The sequence below is a fragment of the Tursiops truncatus genome, chromosome 1 (assembly GCF_011762595.2).
Source record: "Tursiops truncatus isolate mTurTru1 chromosome 1, mTurTru1.mat.Y, whole genome shotgun sequence".
NCBI classification, from domain to species: Eukaryota; Metazoa; Chordata; class Mammalia; order Artiodactyla; family Delphinidae; genus Tursiops; species Tursiops truncatus.
In genome coordinates, this window is record NC_047034.1 from 165,373,216 (window position 1) to 165,385,489 (window position 12,274).

The 12,274-nt window shown below is 47.6% G+C and overlaps 1 protein-coding gene across 1 annotated transcript in view; it reads left to right on the plus strand.

Annotated features, from left to right (window-relative positions):
* Positions 1-8,619: 8,619 nt before the first annotated feature.
* Positions 8,620-12,274, plus strand: part of CNR2 (cannabinoid receptor 2) — a 28,712-nt gene continuing 25,057 nt past the window's right edge. Inside the window, exon 1 of the mRNA XM_004327020.4 lies at positions 8,620-8,915. The gene's annotated coding sequence lies outside the window, so the exon portion shown is untranslated. The remainder of the gene's footprint in view (positions 8,916-12,274) is intronic.

Genomic DNA, 12,274 nt, shown 5'->3' on the forward strand with positions numbered 1-12,274 from the left:
AAAGTTGAAGGCTGATTGAAAAGTTCAGGGGAGCCTGAGTAGAATTTGGTCGAGGAGAGAATCTTTATTGCTATTCAGTCTACGATTAAAAACCGTGAAATAGTCCAGTCAACTTTCTTTTCTCGGAAGGTTCAAGATAAACCTATCGACAGCTTCTTGAGCCAGCTCTGAGTCAGGAGTGTCCAGCCAGTTGGACACTTTGGAACTTGCCCAGAGTGGAAACCACCTTTGCTGACCCTAAGATTGCTTAATCACCGGGCCCAGCCAGTCAGGCATCAGGAAGGGCCTCCCTCTGACCCGCTTCCCTTGACCCTGCATGGAGGCCTTGGACGCTGCCTCCTCTTTGTTTAAAGAACGGTCCTTCCTGCTCCTCCCCTGCCTTTGGGCTCATTTTGTCCTCAGCCTTAACTCTCTTTGCCCTCTCTGCATTTCTCTGAATTGGGAAGTGAAAAGAGGGTTCTCTGCCCTCCCCACTCCTCCAGGACAACGCCCGCTACTCAAACCGCCCCCACCCTACCCAGGCTGCGTTCTCCTGTTCCCTGTTCCCTATGTCTTGCTGATCACATGTGCCTTTTGGACTCCTCCATAGACCCAAGCACAGTTCTAGACACAGAAGTAGGCAAATAAATACCTACCAGCTATTTGACAGATGTAACCATTCAAGAAAAAAACAAAACCAAAAACAGATTGAGAAGTGGGATTTGTGACCTAGCAGGGAAGATCCATAGGGGAAAGGATTTGGTTAGGCCTGGAGGAAGGAGTCAAGATCAGACAGAGAAGCAGGAGGGAGAGGACACTACAGGCTGGGATGACAGCATAACCAAAGATGCAGAGGCAGTGATATGCAGGCGGGTCAGAATTCCAGACCCGGACAGGAGGCCCTCTAACAAGTGTTTGCAAATTTCAGTTTGTGGGTGATTAAAAATTATGTTTTTGGCTACAAATAACATTTTAAAGAATAAAACAGAGTAGATTTGAAGAGAATGAAGAGGATTATTACTGTTACATGAAATTGATGTAATTTTATTCATAGCATGTAAATGTTATTATTATTATTTGATAGTTGGTTATTTAAGTAATTAAATTGCTATTTAAGTACAATTTTCCTTTTTTACTAATGCTTGCCACAAAAGCTAATGGAAAACTTGGAATATCTCAAAGACTCAGATATCAAATCTCAAACTGTCCAACAAAGAAATAATGACGTTTTGACCAGCAAACTCCATCACAGAGCGTGTGAAGGAAATATTGATATGGTAATCACTTGGCTCTGTGTTTCAAATAATTCAGAGAGGATGAGCACACTATGCACGTTCAACAACCTCACCTGACGTCGGCATAGCCTCAGCTCCACACAGCTCATAATTCATATGCTCTTCGCCAGAGCAGGAAACAAAGGTCCTGAGAGAAGTGACGAGATCAATTTAAGGTGGTCTTGCACGATTCACTTTTATTTCCCTTGGAAAGACCCACAAAACTAAAGGATATGGGGGAGGGGGAGGAAGGACAGCTGGGTCAATGTCGTATGGTGTCCTGGATGTTCATCTTTCTTTTTAAATTAATTTTTATCGGAGTATAGTTGATTTACAATGTTGTGTTACTTTCTGCTGTACAGCAAAGTGCATCAGTTATGCATACACATATATCCACTATTTTTTAGATTCTCTTCCCACGCAGGTCATTACAGAGTATTGTGAAGAGTTCCCTGTGCTGACAAAGTGAGAGAGTGGCATGGACATATATACACTACCAAATGTAAGATAGATAGCTAGTGGGAAGCAGTCGCACAGCACAGGAGATCAGCTCGGTGCTTTGTGACCACCTAGAGGGGTGGGATAGGGAGGGTGGGAGGGAGACGCAAGAAGGAGGAGATATGGGGATATATGTATACGTATAGCTGATTCACTTTGTTATACAGCAGAAACTAACACACCATTGTAAAGCAATTATACTCCAATAAAGATGTTTTTTAAAAAAGCTCAATAAATAAAAGTTATTCCATAAGAAAAAAAGAGTTCCCCGTGATGTACACTAGGTCCTTCCTTATGAGTTATCTATTTTATATATAGTAGTGTGTATATGTTGATCCCAATCTCCTAATTTATCCCTTCCCCCCCTTTCCCCCCTGGTAACCATAAGTTTGTTTTCTACATCTGTGACTCTATTTCTGTTTTGTAAATAGGTTCATCTGTAACATTTGTTTTAGATACCATATATAAACGATATCATATGATATTTGTTTTTCTCTGTCTGACTTACTTCACTCAGCATGTCATCTCTAGGACCATCCATGTTGCTGCAAATGGCATTATTTCATTCTTTTTTATGGCCGAGTATAAATGTTAGAAATGTAATGGGTCATAATGTAAAATGAATTTTTCATGGATTACAGTAAAAAAAATTTTTTTTTAACTTTTACTAAACCAGCCTGTTCATTTCACAGATGAGGGGACTGGGGCTCATAGCGAGAGCTAGGGCAGCCCTGGGGACCGGACACAGATCTCTTGACCCCTGGGGCTCTTCCACAAAGCATCCCACCCCCTGAGCTAAGGGAGCAGATAGAACTCAGCTCTTAAGCACTATGACTCCCAGTATTTTTCCCTCCCCGGGGACACTCCCCATTTTCTCATTCAACACATACTTGTTGAGCGCCCACCGTGGGTTGGGCATTTGCGCCAGGTACTGGGATAGTATGAAGTTTACGATGGGAATGTAGGATTTACTGCCCGACGATGGTTTTCTCTTGGGTTAGCTTTTAAATTTTTTGTTCTGATTGGGGACGTTGAAGAAAAATTATTCTGACAATTGTTAAAATGGTAAGGAAAACTTTGTTCAGAAATACTGCGATAGGAATATTGCAATAGGGAAGAGAGATGGGGCTCAACTCCAAATACAGCAAAGGCAGCTGGGGATTTAAAGCCAAGGCGCAGGGTGAGGGTGCCAGTGAGTTGAAAGTTACTAAGAAGAGATATTGAGGGTAGGGGGATTCTTGCTAAAGGCAGGCCAAGGACTGAGACAGCAAATTTGGGGGATGAGGGAACATTCCTGGTGGTCCAGTGGTTAAAACTCCGCACTTCCGCTGCAGGTCCCTGGTCAGGGAACTAAGCTGCTGCATGCCACGCGGCCAAAAAACAAAACAAAGTTGGGGGATGAGGAATTTGAAGGATATCGATGGTGGGAGGGGAGGATGACTTAGTAGCCTTCTTTGCTAAGACTGGGCTGGGCAGGCCTAAGGCAGGACAGGGACCAACATCAAGGCCTAGTTGAAAAGGGGACTCCGAGGAACCTGTCTACAGTTTGGTCGGGGAGAGAGTCTTAGTGATGGCATCTATATCTGTCTTATTAATCTTGTGTTTACAGTTGTCCCTGATATTTATATGGTGCTTTCCATTTCTTGCATTTAGTTGCTAGGGAGTATTAGTACAAAGGAAAACTGAAGTTCAAGGAAATTAAGTAACTTGATCAAGGTCACACAGCTGTTCAGTGGCAGAACTGGGAATGGACGCCCAGGTCCATCTGCTTCAGAGCCCAGATGCTTAACCACCGCGCTGCATTGCTTCTCATGGCCAGACCCAGTTGGAAAATCCAAATCCAGTACTCTGCTACTGAAGACGCCTGCCACAGGTCCTGATCGGGAGCCCAGAGGTTATCTGCCTGCACTTGCACTGCTGTCTGAGCCCAATGGTGAGAGACGAGGCTACTATTAAACTCTCTCAGGTCCCTGAGCCTAGCAGGCTCAGATCTGCCCTCAGCCCCTGCCAACGCTGTTATTTATAGAGCTAATTGTTTCCCTGCTGGCTGGGATCTGCCCCCCAGGGCAAAGAGCTGATGGAAAGACCCACATGCTTCGCCTGGGCACCAGAGCTCAAAGTTTGGCTCCAAATTCAGGTTCTGTTGATCCACCCTCTAATTCATCTTTTTAACCGTCCTCTCTCCTCCGTCCCCAAGGCCCCCACAGGCATGCTGAGGCCTGGACTTGCGGCAGCCGAGAGCAAAAGATCAAAAAGCTAGCAGTGGCTCTCTGGTTCCCTGCAGAGGGATCGGAGGCAGGCATTTTTGTCTTCTCCCTCACATATATTTTAAATTTCCCAAATGTCTGCAATGAGAATTATTACACCTTTAGGGGGGCCCCTTGGGTGAGTTTACTGTCTTAAGTAGCCCCCTCCAGTCTAGGGTACCCTCCTCGCAGGTAACTGATTCATTGATGTACTGAATTTCTTTTATCCCCCTTCCTCCTGCGCTCCCCTCTGCCCCTCCCTCTCCACTACAGGTAACCTCTATGCGGTACCTCTTTGGTCACCAAATAACCTTGACTTTAAATGTATCCTTGTAAAATATGTTGTATTGTCTTCTGTGTGTAGGTGTTTTCTAATCTACAAAAATAGTAGTATGCCACACGTCTTATTCTGCTTCTCTCTTTTTTTTAACTTGCACATATGTGGACATTGTCTGTGACTTCTGTTTAATTTCATAATCAGAAAAAAAGGCCCAACAAGTAGCAAAGGTGGGGTCTGATGCATTTCAGAGTTAGCTGTGAGTGGATGCGGAGTCACACGTCCCCTTCTTTTGACATACAAAGGCAATACCTTGGAAAAGGGAAGAATAGGTACCCTTGGGGAGGCGATGTGCGTGCATTCATCTATGAGAAATTACCTGCTATCCTCACTGGGAGGGCTGGAGAGGGAGAGGATGGGACAACATGGAAATGCAGAGCCAGAAGGGTCCTTAGGCAGAGGTTGCAAACTGGAGGCCCGCAGGATAGATCCGGGCTGAAGATGTGTTTTTTGTTTAATTAAACACATGTTTGATTAAAAAATCAAGGAATTCCAGATTTGGGGTATCTGTTGAAAAGTCATATGGTTTGGCCACTTGAGCTCATTCCTTCAAGGAACAATCAGCAGAGCCGAGAGGCACAACCTCCTTTGTGTCAACCTCCTGAGACATGGCAAGGGCTCTCTCAGCTGAAGTATAGTTGATTTACAATGTTGTGTTAATTTCTGCTGTACGGCAAAGTGACTCAGTTGTGTGTGTGTATAAAGATATATACATTCTTTTTTATATTCTTTTCCACTATGGCTTATCCCAGGACATTGAATATAGTTCCCTGTGCAGTAGGACACTGTTGTCCATCCATTCTATATGTAATAGTTTGCATCTACTAATCCCAAACTCCCAGTCCATCCCTCCCCACCCTCCCTCCCCCTTGGCAACCACAAGTCTGTTCTCTATGTCTGTGAGTCTGTTTCTGCTTTGTAGATAGGTTCATTTGTGTCATATTTTAGATTCTATATATAAGTGATATCATTCGGTATTTGTCTTTTTCTTTCTGACTTACTTCACTTAGTATGATAATCTCTAGTTGCATCCACATTGCTGCAAATGGCATTATTTTGTTCTTTTTTATGGCTGAGTAGTATTCTACTGTATCTATGTACCACATCTTCTTTATCCATTCCTCTGTTGATGGGCATTTAGGTTGTTTCCATGTCTTGACTACTGTCAATTTTGCTGCTATGAACATAAGGGTACATGTATCTTTTTTAATTATAGTTTTGTCCAGATATATGCCCAGGAGTGGGATTGCTGGATCATATGGTAACTCTATTTTTAGTTTTTGAGGAAGCTCCTTACTGTTTTCCATAATGGCTGCTCCAGCTTACATTCCCACCAACAGTGTAGGAGGGTTCCCTTTTCTCCACACCATCTCCAGCATTTGTTATTTGTAAACTTCTTAATGATGGCCATTCTGACAGGTGTGAGGTGGTACCTCATTGTAGTTTTGATTTGCATTTCTCTAATAATTAGCAATGATGAGCATCTTTCATGTGCCTATTGGCCATCTGTACAGCATCTCTGTACTTTAATAAGTTCTCCTGGAGAGTCTGATGAAGTTAAAGTTTGAGAAACATTGACCGGGACCTGGTTCCTCATTCCTGGTTGAAAAAATTGAGACCAAAAAAAAGAAAGTGCTTTGACTGAGCAACTGTAGATTCTCCCCAAACCAGAATGTAAACCTAAGGCTAGCCCAATTCCAGAGACTGCACTCAAACCACCCACCACACTGGAGAACCTAGTTCCACTTACTTTCAGCTTATATTCCCACTAAATGTACAAGAGTGTCTCATCACAGGCTTTCCAGCATTGCTATTGTTTTTTTTGCCCGATTTGGTAAGTGAATAACCATGACTGAAGCATGCATTGTGCAACCACCTACTAAAAGGGTGCTAGTAGTAAAAACTTGCAAAGATACACAAATCCTTTTCCGTGTAAGTATCGCCACCAATATCTGCATTTAGTAGATGAAGATAATTGTACGTCAGGGTTTTTTTAAGCAGAAAATAGCAACAGTTTGGTGAAAATGTTATTCCACAAGCTTGCCAGAGCATTTTATTTTTATTTTCCCAGGTTAATTCAGGTGCCCTGTATACTGGAAGCTGAGTCCTCTGAAAGAGTCAGATGGCCTAGAAGTTACCAAGGCGGCTTCCCTGAAGCCTGGTAGGAAAGACACGACCCAAGAATGTTCCTCCTTCAATCAGGCCCCAAATATGGCAGTGCTCTGGGCCCAACTATGGGCAGATGCGTCCAGTAGATGGCAGTGTCTCACAGAACAAGGGCCGGGGGAAGCTGTCCACTAGGAACTGAAAAAAACCGACTCCTGGACCCTCCCCTGCAGGTGCACCTAGCCCTCCCTGGGGAAAAGCAGAACAGACTTCCTGCGTGGGCCCCCTCAGCCCTGCCCACGATAGCCAGAGGACTTGGAGATCTGGACCGACCGAGCAAGACGGGCCCTTATCCATCACGTTGTCCAGTGCTGCCCAAGGTGTGGCCAAGGACCAACAGCATCACCTGGGAACTTGTTAGGAATTCAGATTCCCAGGCCACACCCCAGAATACTTTAGTCAGAAACTTGGGGCGGGGTGGGCCAGCAATCTGTGTTTTAACAAGCCCTTCGGGTGATTCTGATACACGCGCAAGTTACAGAAGCACCTATCATTTTAGAAGTGGGGAAATCGAGGCCAGACAAAGGAAGCCACACAGCCAGGCAGTGGCAGGACCACACTAGAACCCAGATTCCCAGTGTTCTTTCCACCTTAGCCTTTAAGTAGCTTCCTTCTTTTCTTCATTCATTCATCATTTATTCCTCATTCATGCATTCAGCCTGCCATTCCACTCTCTGGGCTGCGATGGAGAGCAGGCTTTGGGGTCAACCTCCCCTTTCTTCTTCATGATGGGGTTTCCTCAAAACCAGGGGTCTGGGAGTCAGTGTCATGGAAGCATCTGCTGGATCTTTGCCAGCTCAACCTTGGTGTTCTCCAATTCCGGTCCAGACAGAAGTCTGGTGTAGGTTGCAGGTGGCCCCCACACCCCAGCTACCTCCTGTCTCCTTTTTCCTCTTTCTTAGCATCCCAGGGTCTCTTCCCATCCTTACTGTCAATTACTTGCTCTTAGGAAAGGCACAAGAGGGCTCCCCAAAAGACTTGTCATCAAATGAAAGGCCTCCCAGAGTGGGGTTTGCTCAGAAGGGACCTGGGCTGGTTCTAGAGCCATTTCTCCCCCTCCGTGTTATGGACATCGTCAGCTGAATGATTCCTGTGTCCTGCGCACGGTAGGATGTTTGGCGGCGTTCTTGGCTTCCACCCACTAGATGTCAGTAGGATCCCCTCCCGGTGTGACATCTTCAGATATTGCCAGAGGTCCCCTCTGGGTGGAGTTGCTAGATAAAATATAGAATGGCCAGCTAAATATCAATTTCAGGTAAACAACAAATAATTTTTAGTATATGTATGTCTCAAATATTACCATCCTAGATTTTTACTAGCTGAATCTAGTAACTCCACCTCGGGGGCAAAATCTCCCTTCTTGAGAATTACTGGCCCAGATCTATCCCTTGGGGTCTGGGGTGTGTGTGTATGGGGGTGGGGGGCATTAGGTGAAAAGGTCTGATGACATAATTAAAGGCCATTACCCTAGGGGGTGAGAACTTTATTGTACTCATCTCTGTATCCCTAAGGAGAAGTAGATTCTCATTAAATATTCTAGCTCATAACAGGTGTGAGAATAGTTTGAACTGTATCAGGTGTTGGACTGGGCACTGGCTACACACTCCCTGCCCTCCGGGATCCCATGGTCCAGCAAACATAAACTGAAAATGGTGTTTGATTTGACCCACTTAGCATTTTTAGAAGATTTGACTTTGTGGTCAACATTCTAAAACTGGAAGCCACTACATAAAAGTCAGGTTTTCTAGTATCTGTTGAAAAATGTGGTACATCTTCCAAATGCTTGGAACATCTAGCAATCGGGACTGCACTCTCAAGTAGCAAGGCTTGCCTGGAGCTGAGAGATGTGTTCCCCGTTTCCCCCGCAGTCCCCACCACTCCTTATTGCCCCCTACCAGCATCCTTCACCCATTTATGTTATCTGCCTGGTGTCTGTAGGCATTTGGATTTCAAAGCTCTAGTCTGGTGGGGAAGAGCATTAGAATGGAATGTCCTTTTAGGTGATCTGTGTAAAAAAAAAAAAAGGGTGCATTATCCCTATTTTACAGATGAAGAAACTAAGGTTTAGGGAGGTTGAGTGAATTGCTCAAGATCATAACAGCTAGGCTGGGTTGGATCCCAAATCCCATGACTCCAGGGCCTATGCCCTGGCCAGAGAGCCCCATGAGAAACAATTCAACTGTAAGGGCAAGGACGTTGTGACACTGGGTACCCAGAGGGGAAGTGGTGACAGGGACGGAAGGCCAGAGCTGCCCACACTCACTCATCTGTGAGAAAGCAAAAGCAAGAGAAAGCTGGTTTGAGGGCAGCAGCCCCACAGGAGCTCTGACTGGGACCCAGGGCTGGGCCTTAGACACACAACTGCCAGGACCCCTCAACATCCAGCTGGGTCAGGGAGCTCAGCCAGGGACAACCGTGAGTAGCTTTTTCTGTTGTCTTATTTTGGGCTTCTTCCTCATTCCAGAAAACCTGTGTTCTTACCTTATCCCTTCCCTCCAGGGTTGTAGGAAGCTGGGTGCGACTGCCTGGGGCCAGGGGATTGATGTTGTAGAGGACTCCTGAGGTTTTGGAGGACCAACCCCTGGAAGGTTCAGGGCTGGTGCCGTCCTCACCCTTGGACAGGACGAGAATCAGCTCTCAGCATTCACGTCCACCAAAGTCAGGACACAAGGTGACGATCACAGCCCGCAGAGGGCCTCGCTGTGTGCCAGGTGCTGCGCTAAGGGCCTTTCATGTTTATTTAATCCTCACGACGGTCTAAATCATTCCCCACTTTACAGACGGGGGCTCGGCGACTTACCTGAAGTCATATGGGCGTTAAATGAGAGCTCTGGTCTTGAACTTAGGCATTCTGGCTCCATGGCCCACTCTTCAACCACTAGGCCCTCCTGCCTTACAAGGTACAGGCCTAAACAGCAGATGGTGGGCCAGGAAAAAACCCCAAAAGACTAAGGCTGGAAAAGACCATCTGGTGAGTCCCAGCCTTTGTTTTACAGGTGGGGAAACTGAGGCACAGAGCGATGCAGCTTGCCTGGTTGAGGCAGCTCGGTAACGTAGTGTAGTCTAGTCCACGCTAGACCCAGGAGGCTAGGGGTCCATTTCCCTGGAGGTTCCACTCAGCGAACAGTAGTGTTGACAAGTGTGTTCTGGGGTCAGTGCCCAGGTGCGAACCCCAGCGCAGCCTCTAGTAGCCTTATGGCCTCAGACAAATCACTCCACTTCTCTCCCACTCAGCTTCCTCTTCTGAGAAATTTGGGCCCGGGACCATCAGTCACAGGCTCGTGGGAGTGTCGATGGGATGATGCCGGCGCTAGGATGGGTACCTGTGCTGGGCTCAGCAGGTGGCTGAGGTGGAGATTCTGATCTTGACTCCACCTGCTCTGGCCCTGGATTAGAGATGAGGATAAATGAGGCTGCGCGCTGTTTTTCCCTGGAATGGGTGGCATGTAGACACCTTCAGGGCATAAAGACCAGGACTGAGGTGGGGGAGGGGCTGGGGAGGAATCTGGGGAGGCCTGGGAGGTGGCACCCGACGACTCTGGCCCCAGCTCTGCATCCGCCTTCTGGCTCACCTCGAGACGGCCCCTAACCTGCCCTGGGGCCAAGCATCAATTTCTATCAATGAAGCATGTCCTTCATCCTTTGGATTGTTAAGGTCAGGTTAAGGTGGGAAAATGGCAGCCCGGCTCAGCTGAGCAGAGCCCTCAGCGCCAGTCTCTTTTCTTCCTTCCTCATCTTGTTGCATCTATTAATCTTACCTCACGCTCTCAGGTATGCATAAAATGTTCTTTGATTCGTTCTTTTTTTTTTTTTTTTTTTTGGCTGTGCTGGGTCTTCGTTGCTGTGCGCAGGCTTTTCTTTAGCTGCGTTGAGCCGGGGCTACTCTTGGTTGCGGTGCGTGGGCTTCTCGTTGCGGTGGCTTCTCTTGTTGTGGAGCATGGGCTCTAGGCACGCGGCTTTCAGTAGTTGTGGCACATGGGTCTAGTTTAGTTGCTCCGTGGCATGTGGGATCTTCCCGGACCAGGGCTCGAATCCGTGTTCCCTGCGTTGGCAGGCGGATTCTTAACCACTGCACCACCAGGGAAGTCCCTATTCATTCTTATTAAAGCCCATTCAGTAAGACTCTGAGCCCCCATCCTCCTGAACTGGTCAGTAACTGAACCTCAGTGTGTACGGAGCTTCCCCCGCCCCCACCCCCACCTTCAAGCATCACACATCAACTCTTAGGGTCACCTGCAGAGCACAGAGTGAGAGAAGCCACCCAGGCTCCTCCTTTGGTGAATGCCCCTTGTCCAAATGGGTTGGATCCTCTGAAGTCCAGCCTGGAGCCCGGATTCTTTGCCAAGGCTCGAATCCCCTGTGTCTTGGGTTTACCCTCAGGGTATGCCACCTGGCAACTTTCCCCAGAGGTCCCACCGTCTCCCCAAGGCACTTCCAGGCCAGAGCCCAGGTCCCCAACACTCAAGGACCCATGACCTCTGGTCCCCTCCCTGTGTGGGGCCATCTCTCCTCTCTCCTCGGCTTTCGATCACAGATGCTGGCTCTTCTCTCCCTACCCACCTGGGACACCAGCTTAACCTTCTTAGGTTTTTCACAAAGGACAGGAAGAAGGGCTGTCTTCCAACAGCTTCTGCTTTCCACCCCACCCCTGCGCAAAGTCTCTGAGCCGGGAGACACCAAGGGCACTCTGAAGGGAGACAGGCTGTCCTACCCTACAGAGGAGGAAAACCAAGGCTCAAAGGCAATGGGTACTCGCTCAAGGTCACATGGCCGACGAAGAGAGGAGCCAGCGTTGGGTCCTGCTCTGCGGGTTCCAAAGCTTGTGCTGTCCATCACCGAATCCTGTGGAAGACCCAAGTCTCCCTCACCAATTAGTCAGGAGGCCCTGGCTGAGCCACATCACCTTTCTCAACCTCAGTGTCTTCAACTCTAAATATGAAGCTATGGTAGCATTACCTACCTGTCTCAAAGGGGTGCTTGTTTATTTTCTGAAGTTAACATTTACTGAACTTTCTAGCACCATATGCTGGAGCTCTGCTAGCCCTGAAGACTTACCTTTTTCAATCCTCACAGCAGCCTGTGGGAGAGATGCTGTCACTACCCACATTTAAGAGGTGAGAAACTGAAGCTGACACGGGCTTAAGACCTTGCTCAAGTTCACACAGCTGGTCACGTGGCAAAGCCAAGACCCAAACCCAGGTGTGTCTGAATCCAGAACCACGGTACATTGTGGTGAGAATCAAACAGGAAAACAGTTGTGGGAAGTGCCTCGTAAGTAGTAAGGTGCAATGCAGGCTCCAGGGTCAGCCCTCTTCCAGCAGAAAAGGACAAGACCATTATTCCCTATTCCCAACATATCCTGGAGAGATAGGGTCCACAGAGCATGGGGTGTGTCCTGCCCCCACCCCCATGCAGCGAAGACCCCAAAGGAAAGAAAATAGCAGACCAGGGCAGATCAGTGGGGTAGGTCAGGTGGGGAGGATCCTCCCCAGTGTCATTAGACCCAGGCGTGGGAAGGAGAGCTGTGGGTATCCCATCCAAATGGGGAGGATGTTTGTGGGAGCTCGGGCAGAAGAGACAACATGGGTGGGTTGGGCGTCCTGTGGGTTTTGCTGCTTCTCTTCTCCTCCCCCACCTGCTCCCACCTGCACAGGGGAGGCCCCTTATCTGCTTACCCAGTGAGTCAGAAGCAGTCCCTCCCACCAAAGCCCCCCTGCCTTCTTCTCTGGGGGTTGCGGCCACTCCAGAGTTCCTCTTTGAGAATCACAGCTGCA